The sequence below is a fragment of the Microplitis demolitor genome, chromosome 5 (genome assembly GCF_026212275.2).
Source record: "Microplitis demolitor isolate Queensland-Clemson2020A chromosome 5, iyMicDemo2.1a, whole genome shotgun sequence".
In the NCBI taxonomy this organism is placed as follows: Eukaryota; Metazoa; Arthropoda; class Insecta; order Hymenoptera; family Braconidae; genus Microplitis; species Microplitis demolitor.
Genome location: NC_068549.1, coordinates 22,058,672 through 22,079,505, shown reverse-complemented (window position 1 = coordinate 22,079,505; position 20,834 = coordinate 22,058,672). Strand labels below are relative to the sequence as shown.

The 20,834-nt window shown below is 32.7% G+C and overlaps 1 protein-coding gene and 1 non-coding gene across 2 annotated transcripts in view; one reads left to right on the top strand and one right to left on the bottom strand.

The window, feature by feature from the left end:
* LOC103572609 (headcase protein) overlaps positions 1–20,834 on the bottom strand; it is a 98,600-nt gene that overhangs the window by 57,136 nt on the left and 20,630 nt on the right. The window lies entirely within an intron of this gene.
* On the top strand, positions 15,338–15,410 carry Trnak-uuu (transfer RNA lysine (anticodon UUU)). Its single transcript has one exon. It is a non-coding gene; the product is annotated as a tRNA-Lys (tRNA).

The following is a 20,834-nucleotide window of genomic DNA, read 5'->3' as shown; positions in this document are numbered from 1 at the left end:
GAATTATGTTCCGTATATTCAATGTATCAGTAAAGCCACGTGCTAGCTTCTATTTAATTGGTTACAGGGGAAAGAAAATCCTACTGACCTGTCGGCTTTTTCTTAACAACAATAAAATTTGTCGTTTACTTCAATCAAAAAAAAATTTTGTTATTTTGATTTTTTTTTATATTTTCACAGATGTTGGACTACATGGTCCACTAAATTTTTTTCCAGCAAAATGGCCACCATAAAAAAGTCTTTATTTTTTTTTTTTTAATAAAAAAAATTTTAGTACGAATTGGGGGCCAGACCATCAATTTTTTTTTGATCAATTTGTCATCAAAAAAAAAAAAAAAAATGACGTTAAAAAAAAAAATTCAAATAAAAGTTTACAATTATGGGCCTAATTTTAAAAAAAATCCATGAAAAAATTGGGTAATGTCATATAAAAATGTATGCAAATATCAATAAATTTTGAATGAAAAGAAAAAAAAATGAATTCCCTGAAGGTAAAAACCTGGACAACACAAAAAAAAAATTTATCCGAGCACATTAGCAGCTGTCGTAGCTGATGAAAATCGTCGTTGGTATCCGGTACCCAGAATAAGCCATAGATTATTTCTCTTTATACTTTTCTCAACATAACACATTACATTTCCCATATATACGGCGATAATACCAGTAGGGTGACAATGCGCATTATCTATTATCCATTATGCAGAGCCAGCAACTGCCCGTTTGATTAAAAGTTAAGTAAAGTGAGTGGTGAGTAGTAGAGAAGATAATAATGAGAGAGAAATTGAGTAGTCGAGTGGCACGCGACTGCTGACATAATGCCTGTTTTATGGAATATCATTGTATAGAGAAAATAAAAAAAAGGAAACTGAAATTCAATGAATGTTCAACTATACCAGTGTACTACTGCATCCTATACTTTTTTTTTCTTTGTCACATGCCTTCAACAATAGCCTTTGTACCAATAATGTAACCGATCTCCTTTTTATTTATTTCATTTTGTCAACTGATTTTTTCACAAAAAAAATCAATGAATTTTTTTTTTTTTTTCATTATTCTAAGCCGGTTAAATAAAATATGCACAAGTAATTACATATATATATATATATATATATATATATATATTATGCAACTAAACTGTAGATATATTTATACAATTAAGATTTAAAAATGGCGTCTTTGTATTGACGATAAACAACTGAATCATTTTGTTTACGTCGACGTAACGGATATATTAAAATAAATATGAGATTAATTTACAGCAATTAAATAATTGGTCAAAGTTTTCAGTATATGATTATTTATATTTACTATAGATCGTTAAATGAAAATAATAATAATAATAATAATAATAATAATAATAAGAATAATAATAATAATAATAACTAATAATATAAATCAATGATAAATATGTAAACAGCTTTCTAAAATACTTGATCTCTATAAGAATAGAACGAGTGCGAGGGCGTATGAAGGACAAGGTGAGAAAAAAACAAAAGTATTAAATAAATAACAAAAGTAACTTAGTAATAAATTTAAATAATTGTCGGATGCTACGTGATATTTTCATGTGTTTGTTTAGTGAATGACATTCATTTAACTTTCCCGCAATCTTTTTTACGCCGTTACTTTGTGACAAACAACTTATGTAACGTTACTTATTTATATGCTCAAATACTTGGTATAGTTGAATTTTTTTGAGAAATTCTGTGATTATAGAAGTTTTTTTGGATAATAGACAAGATAATTATGAATATAAACATATATAGTAATTTTAGAAGTCTCTACTAGCGGGAAAAAAATTCTGCGATCGCCATCTAGCGGTGGCTTTTAGAAATAAATTTAAAAAATTCAGTAGGTGATTAATTTTTAAATAAAAATTACTGAGATATGACCCCGCCCCCTTTCTCAGTTCTCTCTCGAAATTTTTGAGCTCGAATGAGCCCTAAATTTTTTTGAAAATTCATTTTGTATTATTTGAGAATTTTCCGCCGGGAAAATTTCTATCTCGGTTATTTTACGTGAAAAATTTCTGTCTGAGTTATTTTTCACTGTAAATTATGACAGAAAAAATTCATAACGTGAATTATGTAAATAAATTTGAAAACCTACTTGGCGCGAAAAAAAATTTTAATATACACGTCAGGTTATTTTGATAAATTTCCGAAGGTTTAGATAACGGTAAGCTAATTACACTAATCAAGACAAAGAATTACTTTCCTGAGAATGTAATCCTAGACTCTAATAAAGATTAGACACGATTTTTTTTACACCGTCTGCGTATTGCATTACGTTATATAATCAGTAATAAAAAAAGATGTAATTTGAAATTCCTGACCTACGACATCGTCTTATAAAATTGCAATGACTAAAATAATTATTTGTTTTATTTAAAAGATAACAAACTATTTTAAAATAATATTTTTGTTTTTAATATGTTGTTCAGTCGCAATTAAAGATAAATTAGTGTTAAAAATAGTACAGTTAAATTCGTAAACATGCATATAAATGTACACTGTAAATTATAAACAATGATGAATAATAGCTATATAACATTATGAGTAATGTGGCAATGAGTGTGTTAAGTGCATTGCTAAATAACGAATCATATATACGAGTTCCTGATCTCATGACGACACGATTTACGATCGGTTATCATTTATGTGGGTTTTTCCGATTACAACTGCATAACATATATATTTATATATACATCACTTATACTCGATGATAATATTATTGTATATAAATATATGTATGTGTACATATGTGTATGTATATATTTATATATATGTAAGCAGCGACAATACTTGAAGCCTAATACAAACTTATAATTGCAGACATTTGGGACTTAGACCCTTGACGTCAGAATGAAGTCAATTGTACCCCATGACTAATTACCCCCATCAATGAAGAATCCAGGGCCTAAAGGATAACAAGAGTATAAGCAGTTGTCGTACGTGCAGTCTCTATACTACATACATATATTTACTTCATATTATTGTTTTAAATATATATACATATACTGAGCATTTTTTACTATTGTTCTTATACTAAAATAAATATATATATATATATGCATTAAATAGAACGTCTATCAAGTGAATTAGTATTTTAGTACATATTTTATATAAATATATATCAACATATGCTCGATGTTAATATCATAGTGCATGTATGTGTAGATGTACACTACGTAAATATATGACTGTGATTGCATACATATGCATATATATAAGAAGTACAAGAATAGAAATAGTAAGTTGTAGTTGGCTTGTAGATACATATATTACTAACCTAACTCAACATTACGCCACGCGAATGGCGACCCTGACGCCACTAGACGACACATACGTTTCTAGTCATATACTTGTTTGTCGTTGCTATATATATAAATATATGTGGATGTAGTACGTACGGTCGTTGACTGATTGACGTTTTACTGTTTTTATTTTCTTTCTCACTTTATTTATCATTGGCTTTTTAAAAACTATTTTACTCTTCGCTTGTTGTTTTTCATACAAAACACTTAATAATAATAATTATAGTAATCATGACGTTAGTCGATCAGATAGAATAAGTCATTATTTGCCTTGACATTTTTATAATTGTCAGTAATTTAATTCAAGATTGTGGGAAATCATTAACGGTTTTATATTTTATCGAAGTCCATCATTTTTTTTTTTTTTTAATTGATAGTGACTCATATTTTTATTATTATAAGAATAGATGTTTCAGTTTAAAATTCGGTATTGCCTGCGATGATATAAATTATTGAGACAAATATATAGTCAATTAAATTTCAAAATCGCAAAATATTAATTAGTAAAATTTTTTTTCAGAGAAAATTTTCCGTGGAACGAAAATAAAAAAAAAAAATTACAGGATCTAGATTTTTGAAATTTTTCGCTCAGGCGCCAGTATGTCAGACAGAAGTTGTCCCCCCCCCCCCCCCCCGACCGGAACTAGCCCTCAAGCAGAGAAATTACATAAATTTTTTTCATTTCCCGAAAAACGTTTCGAATTTCGTTTTTTCCTTTTCGGTCTAAAAAACGTGAAATATGTAAAAGAGTAAAATGAATCAAAAGTAATCTGTCAAACAACTTCAAAGGAAGCATTTGCCAAAATAAAACAAACAGGTTACAAAAAAAAAAGTGCGGCATGTGCCAAGTGTCGTAGGTGGTATATCTAATTTTACCGTAGCTATTTAATTTACAGCAGAGTAAAACATGGGAGTCAGTGTGACGGCGATGACCGTCGAGAAGTAAGTTTGTAACAGTTTTGAGTATGGAAAGTTGGACGTACGTTGAATAAAACAGAAAAAAAACCGATGGCAGAGTAAAGTGTAGAGAACTAAAGCTCGTAGCGGTTAAAGTAATTTATTCGGGCTCACGTCAGTGACACGCGAGTCACGGTCTAACTTTACGCGATATGTCTCTCGTGCTCGCGATAAATCACACAAAGATATATTATATATATCCAGTAATTCTCACTGTCATATTTTTTGGCGAAATAGAACAAAAAAAATTACAGAAGCGATATTTGAATATTCGAAATTTGAATAAATATATAAACGTTCGCAAAGATATATTTATTCAATTACTATTGTTATTTTTTTATAGGTGATGTTAACGCTGGTGCTTGTGAGACACAAGATATAAATTAATGGGATGCCGAGGTACGCATTCAGTAGGTTTAAATTCCGACACGTTGTCTGATAACATAAAAGGGAGAGAAAAGTCTCTTTACGTACTCCTGCTACTGAGTCTCGTGCCGATGCGATTTATGGGCATTCCAAGTCACCTCGCGTGCCCAAAAAACAATAATGATACCATCTAATGCGTGTTTATATTCATATATGTATGTATGTTTTGATATTTTCGCGGTATCAGGTTGTGCTAAATTTACATAACGTTAGAGGTCCTTGTATATAAATAAATATGAGGGGAAATTTTTTTATTTTTTCGGAAAAAATTAGTTAAATAATGTATTATGTATGACATGGAAAGCTACCGATAATTATAGATGTTTATTGGTAATTAACATCAATTAGAAAGTTAAATTGATTGACGGTTGCCGTAACTCGTAAGAACGCGGATCGAATCCCGTCTAGGGCATTTCGAAATTTTTGATATTTTTTTTTAATTAAATTAAATTTAATTACACATAATTTATCATAGGTAATTAGAAATTTATAATTAGTGATTACTATTCAGTTATTTGAATTTAAAATCGAGTTTTGCGTTTTGTAACCCGAAGGTTTGCGGATCGAATCCTGTCAGGTGCATATGTACTTTTTTTTTTTTCTTTTTAAGGAGGTCAGTAAAAAATTGATGAATTTGTAGAATTCGAGGTGAATTTATTGTATTAAAGTAAAGTATAAAAAAAAAAAGTATGTAAAATAATTAAATGAGGACAACTATGGAAATAATGTTGAAAGTATAAAAAAGGAATGAAATTAACAAGAGATGATAACGAGAATGACTAATTAGTTCATTAAAATTTAAAAGACGTTGGTATAATCATGAAAAGGTCTATCCTCGTTTGTTGACTTTATTAAAGAATAAAATATATATTATCTGTATATATTATAGCTATATATATGATATACAAATGTATATAAAGATATAGAGCATATTACCACCCTTAGTGGAAAACTGGTAGTCGACGAGTTGCGCGAAATGGCAAACACTCTTATTCATTTCTCCAGAGAGAAACGAAGATGAGGGGGAAACTTTATCCCTCTCGACCTCTCTTATCGTATTTCCTTTCCTCTTTTTTTTTCATTATTATTTTATTTATTTATTTATTCTTTTTGTGCTCGCTTTTTATTATCCATTCTTAAGTCCCGTCTACTGAAGAAAAAAAAAAAAAAATATATATAAAATGGTGATCGTAACAAACTTTTAAAGATGTTTGTTAGTAACGAGTTACTTAATCGTTTTTAATTGAATTTCGTAATATCTTTTTTTTTTTTTTGCTTAAACTTTTTTCGCAACAAGCTTCTTTAGTTATTCATCGGCTCGAATGTCTGCGGCGAGTTTGTAAGAATAAAAAATTTAACGACGGAAAAAAAAACTAGTAAAAAGTAAATTTAAAAAAGCCAATAGCTTTTTATTTACAAGGAGGTTCAGTCTCGAAAGGAAAAAGTAAAAAAAAAAAAAAAATATATATATATATATATATATATATATATATATATATATATATATATATATATATATATATATATATATATATATACGAAATACATCTTTATCACCTGTGTTTTTCACGTAACATAAAAGTGACAAAACGCCCTCGATTACCGTGAGTTTGCCCCGGGGGAGTGCCTCAGCTCGCAGGCTGATGACGCTTACGGGACCTTTATGAAATTAACTACCATGCCGACCATCGTTTTTCAACCTATGCCACCTTAGACTCTTTCTATCCTTCTCACATTCACTACTTTCACCTCTTTTCTACCTTTCTGTCCTCCTCAACCTGAACCCGACGATCGTCTTTGTACCAGGACATTGCTCTCAAGGACCTCGACCTCACACTTACCCTCGAATTTATTCATTTCCGGTATTTTTTTTACAATCTCATTTCCTTTTTCATTTTTAGACTTTAATAAATTTATTATTAAAAAAAAAAAAAAAAAAAAAAAAAAAAAAAAAAAAAAAAAAAAAAATGCACGGATGGAGATTCGATCCGCGTACCTCAGAATGACGTCAATTTAGCATTAGTCGACTTGAACAAAGAGGAAATAATAATTAGGGATGATTTTAAATTAAAAATTCGTCTTAATGGCGAACTGAAGTACAACCGAGAGACTTTAGGGGCAAAAATAGTAAATATAATTTGTCTGGTATTTATTGCGTGAGACAGTGATTTATTTAACGAGAGAAGACGAGTGGGAATAATTAAAAGTATGAAAAAATAAGGTCTCGGAGTGTCGCCCCTGATAGTCATTCGTTCCGATATCGCATTCGAATGGTTGGTAAATCGAAAGAGGGAGATCGGAAAGAGGGTAAAATTTTGAGGAGTGTCGGAATAAAGTTATTCGTGGGCCTGTATCTCTACTGAGACTTCGACACCCTTCGTAAAGAAGAATAAACAAGTGTGAGAGAGCAAGGACTGTCTTTATGCTTCTCAGAGCACACTATAGTGTGCCTTGTATATCCAGACAACTAAGGGTTGCGTAACCTAACCCTCTATGATGAGATCGTAAAGTTCGCGTCTCTACTCTCTACTCCCTTTCGATGCGCGTCACTCGATTTAAATCGTAACGAATGCCATGTCAAGTAATTCGAGGGTGATCTCACTTCCCTTCGGTATCTATTCTTTCAGAATTGTTTAAATTTGCACCATCTGCAAACGCAAATTATTGCGCTGCATTGTTTTACTTTTTTTTTTCTTCCCTTCGTCATTAAAAATTTTTATTTTATTTAGATTATGTAAATATTCGTCGTTTTTAATGACTGTCATTAAAATATTTTTTTTTTTTTTCTAATTAAAATATTTACAGAATTCTTTTTAGGTTAGTTAAGAGGTAAACAGTAAGAAAAAAATGTTTTTTTTTATGCAGAAACACGCGAAGAATTGGCGAAATTAAAAAACGGGTTGTAATCGTAGAGTTCATGGTTCGAATCCGGTCGAGTGATTCTTGAAACATTTATTTATTTTTTTTTTTCATTGATTGTTTGTAACGAGTCCCAGAAGTATGGCGTTATTTACTAAGCTGTATAGTACTGGAGCTGTTGTATTGCTCACAGGTATGCATATCAAACATGGCGAAACAGTATGGCCGGCGACCCATACTATAATGCCGAGGGCACAATGCTACTAGTTTTTCCCGCCATAATTTTTAGCGTGTCAATCAATGTATACTATTGTATTACCGCCAAATCTATATAGATGTCATTCGACTAGGTTCCTCTGCCAGAAGCCTTATGGATACAGCAATACAGTATGGGCCTGACGGCCATACTGACATTGCGGTATTCGCGACAACTATCGCCAATATTACTATTTCTGCAATGGTCGAATCCTCTATACATACAATTTTACAATGTATAAAAATCTTCGATACCATACAGTATGGCGTTCGAGCCCATTCTAACATAGTGATATCCACGGAATATAAAAATATAAAAATTAAAAAAAAAAATTGGAAACGTAGCAAAGTCTAGAAAACGATATTGTATATAAGAAAAAGTAAAGAAAGCTATTTTTCAAATAGAAAAGGTACGAAAAGTTGTAGAAGAGTACTAAGAGCGATAATCCAATGAAAAGCTCACAATAAATCTTTATTTTTATTGCTAAAACTATAATACCTGTTAGTTTGTTATTTTTCGATCCTTGTTTTATTATTTTATTTTCATTTACCCTTTTTCTGTCATTACCATTGTTATTATTGTATAAGTACAAAATGGCAGCTGCGTGAGAAGAGAAACAAGTGTTGTAAAATAATTTTTTTTTCAGCAGAATACTATTCAATTGTTGTTATTGTTGAAATAAAAAATAAGGGAAAGTTAAGACGGGAGATAGTAGTTGGCTGCTGGAGACAGGAGAAACGAACCGAAAGATACGTTTTTCCATTTGCCGTACGCGAATTGAATGGCAGATTTATCCCTCAGTACTTTACTACTACCTTTACTTGGCCAGAGCTTTCGTTCTCGAAATGAGTAGACTATCGATTCTTGGGTGTACTTGTTTTTTCAAATATAAAAAAAAAAAAAAAAAAATAAAAGAAGAGACTTTGCGACATTAAATTCGAGACCACTGCAATTTTCTATTTCTATTGTCTATATTTTTTTTTTATTTTCACTTTCATTTACTCGAGACAATATTCTAGAGTACACTTGAGCAATTATTTATTTCAAAAATACGAACAATGAAAATTATATAAAATTCATTTATTGGAAAAAAAAATAAGTATTTCTGTAGTTATTATTTTAAAAAGTAGACAACATTGTATATATATTAAAGTATCTATAAAATGAGTAAAATCTCTGAATTTTATTGCATAGAAAAATACGAAATCGAGTAATAAAAGTGAAAAGTGTAATGTTGTGTCATAAAAGTGGGTGGTCTTGGGTAGGAAAAAGTTAAAAAGTAGGAGGAGAAGGCGATGGTGTGGGCGGTAGTGAAAGGGGTAGATGGTGAAAGTACAGAAGAGGTAAAGGGTCGCAGAGGCAAAGGGACAAAGTAATAGCTACAAACGATCCGCTTTACGAGAATGGATACGCCCTATCTGTTTGGGTTTTGTAATGAGTCGCGTCTGCGCGAAACACACTGATAAAATGCGTTAAATGTATTCCAATAAAATTTTACTTCATTTTATAATATCAAATAAAATATTCAAATTATAAGTTTTTCATAGCCATTTTCAAAACTCAAATAAAATATCAACACTTCCAATGTCTATATATTTTTTTTAACCTCCTCCCCTATTCTTTTATCCCTGATTCTTGTTCACGCTCCGTCGAATGTAACGTCAGACTCGACTGCCTCTCCAACAAAATATCATCTCTTTCATATATATATATGTTGATATGTCATGTTGATATGTGCGTCTACATGTTAGGTCAGACATGTAGACACTTTGAGTAAAGGCGTCTATGACAAGTTGGGAAGCACTCGACTAAGACATCTTTGCAATTCCCACAATGCCTGTTTTAGTAAATGCATCTACATCTATAGTAGACAACTGTATATCTTTAAGCCGGGCTTCTATGAGCTTTAACGTCATCTCTATCCCCTTTATCCACCATGCAATTGTCCATGTACGCAAATAAATAGACATTCAAACCCGAACAAAACGTCGTTTGCTCTTAGCTAATCACACCATTGTGGCCCAGCACCGATTGCTCGGTTCTGAAATTCGAAACTGGGGTTCGACTGAATTTCATTCTGCTTTGGTTGAGTCGGGCGAGAAAGCTTCTGGTTGTTGAGGTGAGTACACGGATGCAGATACAAAATTCACGATATTCTGTTACGTCACGAGGTCAGAGAGAGGGATGGGAATAGGAATGGAAATAACAGGAATTCAAATAAAAAATTCCGGCAATTGCGGAAGTGTGACTCGATTAGAAGGGATTGTTAGATTTGGAGTATTTCCCTCAACTCATATCAACAAAAGCTAGAAAATTGCTCCTCGGATAGAGGGTTGATTTGTGCTTGTGTGTGTTTCGGGGTGAAATGTGATTATATAACAGGACATGAGTGAAAGTGAAGAGGACAAATGGACAGTGGGTGTGTTGGATAAAATGAAAGACACGATCTGATCGTTAGTGTTAGGGATATAGGCTATAGTTTATACTGAAACCCTCTAGTGGAAAATGATGACCAGAGTGGTCACCGGTCACACGGGAATTCAAAATATACCATAGTGATGTATGTATCTCTTTAGCTTTTGGATGATAGTTGAAACGATAAATTCTGATATGCAGTCGCAACACGTCCATCGTTATTTCCCAAGGATGAATCCTACGGATATCCTATATCGTTAAACTTTTCGCCAGTCGACCAGAAATTCAACTTTTGTTAATTTTATTGCTAGTTTGTGTTATTGATGGATTGGAAGAATTTTCAGCCAAAAATAAAATGGAAATTTTAACAGAAGAAATTTAATGGAATAAAATTTTCCAAGGACTTAAATGAAAAAAACGCTAATATACTGACTGGAAATGATAATGTTAAAAGTAATAAAATATATTACAAAGCAATGTCGTGTAGAATTTGAGAAAAATGTCTTGAGAGCGTCTGCTGGGACGGTGCCATAGATTATCAGGGAAAGTATCGCGAGAGTCAAGGCCAAAAGTTGCAGCGGTCGGCTACCCCCCGAGCAGAGAGAGCGAGATGGCCTGGGTCTGGGTCTGGGTCTGGGAAAAGCTCCACGCCACGGTCGTCTACAGATAGGAAGGTTATAGGTATGGAATGGTTGGTAGGGGTAGGCCGTGTCTGTAGACTGCAGCGGCTACGGGAACAACCAGAACAACGTTAAAACGGTCGATAGAATTGTCTGCGCACATGCGCGTACACCCACAGGCACGTCAGCTGCGCCATTGATTCCTACAATGTTCATACCCAACCCCACGTCATCGTCCCTGGCCCTGGTCGTTCCTTCAACCCCCGTCACTGACGCGCCCAACCCGTTCACCCGCTTCACCCCCTATCTCTCCCTTCTAGTTCACCTACACCTACATCTACACCTACACCTACACCCACACCCACATCCACACACCTCGCGACTTAAAGCAGACCACGTTGAATAAAGGTTACTAATTTGTATAACGACCTCTACGACCGTCAAATTTAACAATGCATTCAACTTTTACGCTAGACTCCAGAAGACACATTCTTCTTATTGCGATTAATAAGAAAAACTCGAACAATTTCATTTTTCATAAAAAGCTATTATATTTTATTTAATATAACAACTTTTTATTTTTCGTTGCCAGGTTCATAATTTGCATTTTCAGGCGGGAATTTTTTTTTTCAATAAAACAGCTTTAAGATATTGAATTATGTAGTCGATATTCGGTTCTAATTTCGTAGATTAGATTCCAGTGTCATTTATTTGAAGTGAAATTTATTTATAAAAAAAGTAAATAATGAAAAGAGAAAGTAAGTCTTAGATGGGACGGTTTGGAATTTCAAGAAGATGAGAAGACTTAAGTAACCCTCAAGGCAATTAATGGCTTCTCTCTCACGTTAAAGAGATATTGACGTAGATCCTAAAGGACTTGGACAAGCTCACCTTACACTCTCGTTCTTGTATTAATTTATATATAGATATATATGTGCAGTGTTAGTTTTAGTGGTGAGGCAAAATAGGAGCGCACACAAGGACGAGAGAAGGACGGAGTGAAATGAAATGAAGTAACGAAGGATGAAGGAAGCAAAGGTAGATGAAGAAGCCAAGCTTTGATGAAGAGTCTTACGATATCCAACGTCAATTCAACTGGAATAAATGGCCTGGCTTCTTCATCCTTATGCCACATTTATGGCCGCCTGTGAAATTGAGATTGGATTTGAGGAGAAAAAAATATATATGGATGTATATGAATATATATTTATATTGAAATATATAAATAAAAGGGATCATTTTTAAGAGACCGAATTTACGTCTATTTCCTTCCTTCCTCTTTTTCTTACTCTTATACTTCGAGAAGAAGAGTTTTATGTCGACTCTAAGATTGCCCGATTCGGTAACCACTTTAGGATCTTGTACTTAAACTTTGACTCCGCCTTTGTCGTGTCGCTGAAGAATAGAAAAAGTTTTCGAGTTTCAGATTGTCTAAATCTAAGAGGACAATTTTCTTTATTAATTTTGAAAAATTTACTATTTTATGTTTGTTTGGAGATTAAAATTTTGTAGTGAGTTGGGTTTGGTTGAAACAAGGGGACTTTTTATGTTTAGGGAGTCAATAGACATTTTGACACATTTGGGTGATGTGACATGGGGCTCGCTCTGTATTTGATGACAAGGACAATGACGTTATCTACCCATGCTTATAAGCTCCTTTGGGATACTGTTTACGAGGGAAAACTAACACGGAATAGTAAACTTTACTGTTGACAGATATGGTTTAGTAAAATGAAAAAATATTTATCTCAACGATCGAAAGTGATCATTAAATTTTTTATGTTATCGAGAAATTGGCTTTCGTTAGTAGACATCCAATATATTTTACATACAGAAATTACTGACTCATAAAATTAGTGAGTAGTATTCTGCTGGTTCAAAAATGAACAATAAGGAAAAAGTGAAAATATCCAGAGACTTTCTCAAAATTATGACCTGAGGATCTTTTCCAAAAGATTCGAATCTTTTTCTAGTCCTGTCGGAATTTTCCGTCCCAGACTAAATTTGGCCGAGATCATACAGAAATCGTAGAATTTCATTAAAAGAGACCAAAAGTTAACCGAAATTTGATTCTTCTTAATAAAGAGACCGATAAATTGGGTCGGCCATTTTTGAGCCCAATTGAGTTTCGGCGATTTTTAGGCCTCATCGGCTCAATTTTGATCCAGTCGGTTTTCGGCCTTATGTTTACCGGGGTTTCTATCGGTCACTTTGCGGCCGAAAAAAAATTTTGTTATTTTATTGGCTTGAGTTTGATACCCGGGTTCGTATATTTATAAAAGTAAATTAATGATGTATTAAAATTAGAATACGAAGGACTTTTGTAAATTTTCTAAGAATAATTAATCAACTAATTTATTATTTAAAACGATTAACCTTTCAGTGACTTTATTTAATTAATTTTAAAGACGATTAAAAAGAAGAAAATGAAGGAATTGAAATGATTAATTACCTGGTGAAATTTAAGTTATTAATAACTTTCTTCAAGGACTAATTAATTTATGAAATTTAAGTGGTAAAAAATTTAAATACGACGAAATGTAATAAATTTCATGAGCAAACTAATTATTCTCGGAATGTCACTTATCGAATTTAATGAGTTCAAGGGCAGCTTTACTTTCATTGATTAAAGAGAAAAAAATCAGTGAGGGAAATTTGGTTTTGAAAAGTAAAAGGAAAAAGTTTTCGTGGGAAGGTAAAGAGATTTTCACGCGAGCGAACATCAGGAAAATGTAAAGAAGTTTGTAAACCCGATAAAAGGATCGTATTCACTTTTATTTTTACTCTATCCCTCTCGTTTTCTCTTTCCTGTCTGTCTTTCTGAAAAGCCATTTTTTTTATATCATTATTATTATTACTATTTTATCTTAACAGATGTACGAGTGGGCGAACGAATCCGTCTTTCTGTGAACGGACCAGCTCACAAGATAAAAGGATCCGTAAATATAAGAATTTAATAATAAAAAAACAAATAAATGTGATCTTTGATTAAATTTATGTCTATATAAATATTATTCAATTTCTTTTTTTTTTTTTTTTTAATACAAAATAATCAAAACATGTTATAATTCTGTTAAATAATTAAAACACTAATTTCGACTATGAGACAGACAAAACAAAGTATGAAATTCCCTAGACACTCGTGTCTTTAAAGCGGTAAGTCGTGAGAAAATTCGGGTACTTTTAGAACCTCCCCCTCAGGGAAGGGAAAATTAAATTTTTGATGACGAAACTTTGGTTGAAACAGTAAAAAATGATCAAAAAGTTGATAACTACTTTAATAATTAATAGTTATGAAGATTTTCGGGAAAATTTTCAGTTTGATGAAAAAGTTGCGTCAGTCTATTAAGAGATTGAGATAGACGTTATGGCCGTTTTTATGTTGTGTGTAACATAATTCAATAAATCTTTAAAGAAATGGCCCCTCGATGTGAAATTTGAATTGAAGGGTTGGACAAAAAACATAAAGAATTTTTTTTCGGGATAAAAATGATGAAAAATCCGTAGTCGGTATATAAAAATATTTTAGCAATTCAGTTTATAGAAGTATAAAAACGCACATATATATGATGTACGATGTACGGGGTTAGATGTACCACCCGCAGTGGCTAGATTTTTTTTCATAAAACCCCGTGTGGCTGTATGCGGTGTAATACATAGACGTAGATGCTGAGAAAACTGCTACGCAGTAGTTTAGTCAAGTACCGTAGCCAATAATGGCGTAATAAATCTTGTAAAGCTTCGATATCCCTCTACATTCTAATCTCTCATATCTCCACCCACTTAATGTTTTCCATCTTCAAGACCCTAATGTCTAATATAATAGTTTATTTCATAGTCTTAATCAAAATTATTACTTCGATATTGTGTTGTTCAGTTTTTAATCAATTCCAAGACAAGCCATCTATTCTTTCAATTTGATGTTTACTTTTGAAATTCATTACTTCACATGAATATTTGGGAGATTTTAACCTTTTTTGGTAATTGCCATTTTTGCCGGGAGATGGAGACTGCAGTGAAGGTTAACGACTTGAGTTAAAGTTGAGAAATGTGTGGACTGATGATTGCTAGCATACTTGGAATTAAACTATTACTTCACTATGATACATTGTATGTAATATGTGAGTTGACTAAGAAATAAAAGTTACGACACATGATACTTTACGGTTATTGGAATTCCGTATTGAATAAATAAAAAATTTCGAGTGAGAAATATTCAAATTTTATGAATTTAGAAATTTTACATAATGTATCATTCAACAAAAAACACCTAATTACAAAATCGTAGGATAGAAACTTTGTAAAAATGAATATTGCGATGAAAAATATTTTTTCATTTAAATGAATTGATTTGTCATCAAAATATGAGAAATAATCGTTAACATTGATTAAAAAATTTTTTTTTGCTAATAGAAACGTATAAAGCTGAAAACTATTGAGTTGGCGGACCTCAGGTTCATATAGAACACAACTGCCCGGGTATGGTATGCTCGGATAGCTCAGTCGGTAGAGCATCAGACTTTTAATCTGAGGGTCCAGGGTTCAAGTCCCTGTTCGAGCGATTATTTTTTTTTTTTTTTTTTTCAATTATTTTTTTTTCTTTGTAAATACTTTTTTTTTCAATTTCATATGTTTTTATAACAACTAAATTTTCTGATGATAAAATTTATTTATAGCCGCAACAAATAAGGAGGGGGGAGGTAAAGATAACTAGATATGATGGGTCTTGAAGAGTCTTGTTAAAATTCTTCTTAGTCCTCTTGATCTTTTCGAGTGGAGTAACATCATTGTCCTGTAGGATAGCATTGACGTCATATTGACTTCAGAGTCCTTAGGCCCAAGTATTTTCATCCCACTTGTATGTTTTTTCTTTTCTTAAGGATGACCTTCATAACAGGAGGTAAAGCATTTTTCAATGACAACCAAGGAAAAATGATGAACAAGTAATATAATGAAGAAAAACATAAAATTTAATGTCAATAAAAATTTATATACAGAATGAGCCATTATAATTTAAATTTTCAAAATAATATTTTAAAAATGAAAAAACCAAGAAAAATGACATGAGTGATTTTATCATTCGTTTTCGGTCATTTCACAAACGACGAGAGATGCTTTCTATACTTTTTTTATATCATTTTTTTTTAACCGCCGGCGGCACATAAATCTCCAATTTTTTTTCTTCTTTTCTTCTGTCTGGTTCATCGAGCTTGGGAAATGCCTGAGATTTAACTCAAGTAGAGTTACTATATACAGTCTAACAGTAATAGTTAAAATAATAATAGCAGTAGCAATAGTAGTAGTAGTAGTAGTAGAAGTTTAAGTAAAAATACTTGTGGATCCACTAGTAGATTTAGCGACACTCGTAGACGGCCTTAGGAAAATGGAAATAAAATCCCGTTATGGAAATAGTTATACAGAGACACCTTTTCCCAATGCTCATATCGAATCACTTTCGCCGACAGTAGACCGGTCTATAAGCTTTACTCGCACATAATGTCGTTGCCGTGCAATTTATTGTGCATCTTTGATGAGGTGAAGTACCGGCGATGCGGCTGAGGGTAAAAGAGACGAGAAAAAAAAATATCGAGCGAGACAACTGCCACGGAAAGGTAAGAGAGAGAAACCAAGAGGGATGTGGTGAAGGGTGAGTGGGTGGTATAGTTCGCAATAGACTAGAGTTAACTGCACCGTGTGTCGTCGTTCGATAAACGAACCCCGTCGTGGCAATTTCCCTTGATAAAACGAGCCTTGCATGCAGTTCTATGTCAATGTATACCCATTACATATACTACAGTTTAAATATATAGACTAGGGTGGTCTTTTGCCGTAGATAGACCCGACTATTCTCGTTCATTCCACATTATGAGACACAGCTTTAGACCATACTCTATAATAATGTCAATGACAGCTTTCGGATTTATGATAATCCAGCTCTTTTTTCGATTAATAAACTTTTATTTACTTCAACTTTAATCTGTTTTATTTCTATCGACTTTCGCTAAAGGATTTAAAGGAAATTTATCAATAAAGGACTCAAACGCTTCATTTAACAGTGAACAGAAATGATGGAAAAATATATAGACATATACTTCGGTAGCTACAGAAGACTAAGGTCAGACAACTAAAATACGACAATGAACAAAAGTCACAACAAATAAAATGAGTAAGAAGAATAAGCCAGAAAAAATTATTCCCTGCACTGTCTACTGAGTTTTCTGTCATGGAACGGAAGTCTTCAATACTTTTTATATTCGTATCTTTCATATATATAATCTCCAACATACTGAACACCACTACAGTCATGAAGAAAAGAATCATCCCACATCCCGTTTTTTTTTTATTTTTGCTTTTCTTCCCATTCTGTCCAAAAAAAAAACCCATGCCTTTTGCTTGCCACCCTTGACACGTGTCTCCCGCAATTATAAGACACACTGTTTTCCTCTTGTTTCTTTAGTTTTTTTTTTTTTTTTATGCCATTGCCATTTGTCTTTTGCTTTCTTGCTACGCTCTGCTACATGTTCAGTTACAATAATATGTTTCGAATTTTTCTACTGCAATTTCTTGTCTTTTCGGGGGAAAAAACCCCTACAATACTATGAAATTTCTTTGATGAATTGGATGTGTTCTTGTCAAAACTGATAAAGATCAGTAAGAAAAAACAAATGTCTAGAATAAATTAGCTAATAGAGATATTGCGTGTCTGTAAAAACAGGAAAAAGTATCAGCAAATATATGAGTGTTGTATGCATATATATAAGAAACGAGTAGTTTTATGGAATGACTCATGGGAAAAGCTTATAACGTGGGTGTTTCTTCTACCTTGTATCGATCTGGTTGCGGTAGGTCTCGGTGTCGAGAGGGAGCGCCGTCGACTCTCTTATCCCAGTTCAAGGATAAATTTCAAGGGCGCCAGCCAGAGCCCCGTCTAACGTCTGACCGCGTGTGCTCTAGCTCCGATCCTGCTACACGTTATTTTCCCGGGCGATCACTGAGGGACGATAACACCCGTGAGCCACAAAAACCCAAGATAAAAAATAACGAATCACCCTCGACTAAAATTATAACAACAACTATCATTTCGTAAAAGTTTGTATGTTATTGCTCATAGATGTTTATACTATGTTTTAGTAATAGTCGGAAGGTAGGATTTCTATACCGTTATTATGTTAAATTAAAAATGAATAGTAAATGTAATTATGGTTATTATTGTTATTGAAAGAGGAAATGACAGTGTGTAACATTAGTGAGACATAAATGAGCAAGTATCATCGATATTGAGGAAAAGGACTATCATAATATCTATTAATATCCATCTTAAACCTGTAAACTGTAAACTTCCGGTGTCGCTGGTATGACCGTCTTCACAGCCACTAGTCACTAGCAGTTTAAAATTTAATAAACGTGCTTCGAGGGTCTCTCTTGAGAGTGAAGATATTATATTACTTAGAAACTACCTCTGTACGTCCGGTACGTGATGATAAAATTAATAGTATACTATTTCCCAAAATTAACCTGCTCCTTCCTTACACGAGTTTTCTTCTCTATTTATATGCTGCACTAATTAATTTATGGCTCATAAAGTATAAGTGAACTTATAATTTCGTTTACTCATTAATCACCTTTGATAGATCTTTCAAGTATTTCATTCCATGGTTCCATACTTAAGCTGCGAAATTTTACTCGGCTCAGAAACTGTTTTGGCTGTTTATAATAACTATAAAGTACTTCAGTGCCTTGTTTTTGGTTCGAAAAGTCTTATTTTGATGCCCTTGATCAAAAGATTATGGCATGTAAATGAAAAAAGCAGAATATGTTGGGTGTTTGCTGCACTAGCCTTCGGCTCGTGATGCCAAGATACGATTATTGCGGGTTTCGACTAGAAATTTGATATGTATTTGGTATTGAGGTCAAGTTAGGCATGATTTTAAGGCTTTTTCTTCAGAACTATAAATATAAATGGAGGATATTGAACATAAATATGTGTTTTTACGACAAAATTTGGATGTTAATAGATAAATTTAAATAAAAAATGTATATGTGACGGAATAAATTGTCAAGTTACGATAATACTCCACGCTATTGTGCCATTGACATCGATTTGAATGATAAGTTACGTAAGATAAATATAAACACTCGGAGTATGTACGAAGAATTGAATTGAATTTCGATTTTCTTTAGAATAAACCGTCACTATTTTATTTATTGGGTATTAACAAAAGTCAGCGGATCTCATGAGACATTAGAACCGTAGTCTTATCATGGAGCTGAAAGCCATATAATAAAAGAGTAAAGGATGAAATAGAATAGTAAATAAAAGGGTCTAGAGGGAAGAGTGTTGAGTAGAGAGTGTGAAGAGCTTTAGAGGTAGTGTATTTTCTAACACTTGACGTTAAAGTTTAAGGGGGTGTCAAGACCATTCTTACTACTGAGGAAACCAACGCACGTTAACGTTGGTTGGTTGGTTGGTTTTGTTGGGTGTTTGTTGTCACGCAGGGTAAAACCGGCGTCAATGTTTGCGGAACATTCTATGGGTCTTGAGACGAAATACGTCGACGTAAACGTGACTGACTCGTAAATCATTCTCAGTTGATACTGTCTATACTTATATAGACACAACAATAGGATACACTTAATAAATATCAAATTCACACAATACTTTCTTTGCGGCTTGTGACAACACCCTAGCAATAATGCTGAACTTTTTCTCATCTATTGAATTTTAAAATTTCTCACTTCTAATGCCTCGAAAATCGAAATAAAAATTTATCAGCCTTCAGTTTACCGCCTAAATAACTTTGTAAACTACAGCTACAACAAATAGTTCATATATTTTGGTAGATATTGTCATAGAGATCGAAAATTATCAATTAGTACCGAAAGAAACTCGAAATATATCGGGCGTTTGCTGCACTGGCCTTCGGCTCGTGATGCCAAGTCGGTTATTTGCTACTTTTCCTACTGGCATTTTAGTCAAAGCGACATCTCGTGTCGAAATTGAGCACTTTGGTATGCATTCAAGAGCTGAAGCCCATAAAAAAGTAATAAAAATAGTAATTATCAACTATTTGAAAGTTAAATTGAATTTTAAGGATGCGTTTTGTATAATTGTGAATTACTAGTGAAATATTCATTTATAAGCATCATTAATTCAGTAAATAATTATTTGTACGATTAAATTAGCTTGTGGAATCCATAAATAACTCAGTTATCGCATTATTAAGTAATTTTTTTCATTGTTAGCAATAAAAAAGATGTTGAATAATATTTTACTATTTTAATTATTCAAATCGAATTTTAAAAAATTCATTACAAATTATAATCATTAGGAATACTGTAATAGTTAATTATAGACGATTTAATCGAAGTATCCGTAAACTATAGTCTATCGGTTGATGATAAAAAAAGTGTTGAATAATAAAATAAAATTTTTTATGCAGTCAATTAAGTGACTTTTAAAATATTAATCGGCATTGTTTAAATATTTAAACTGGAAATGAATAAAATAGTGAGTGGATAAAAAAATATTCAGAGAATTTTGGTATTCTGCACCGGTATTTCAAGCGCAAAGAGTAACCTTTGCATTTTGAAATGTTTAGGGAGCGTAACAACCAAAGTAAAGAGTAAATATATAGAGGGTACGTCCACACCCCAACTATTGCTCATACAACCCCGTTTGTAATACAACGAGCCCAGGGCTTTAGTATATTCACAAACTAGTGGATGGCAAGAGAGGAAGAGAGAAAGTGAGTGAATGAACAAGTGGGAAACTGAAGAAATAAGGGAGAAGGCAAAAGATTTTTCTTGCATGGTCGAATCTGCATACTACCCTAAACTTTATACCAGTACTAGCACTCTACCATTACCATCGACCCGTCACAACGTATTTTTACTCGTCCTTCCGCTGTGTGGAATTGAACGATACGTGATGCTGTGTATGAAAAGGTACACGTACTTGCTCTCCTATATTTTCCATCACTTCCCC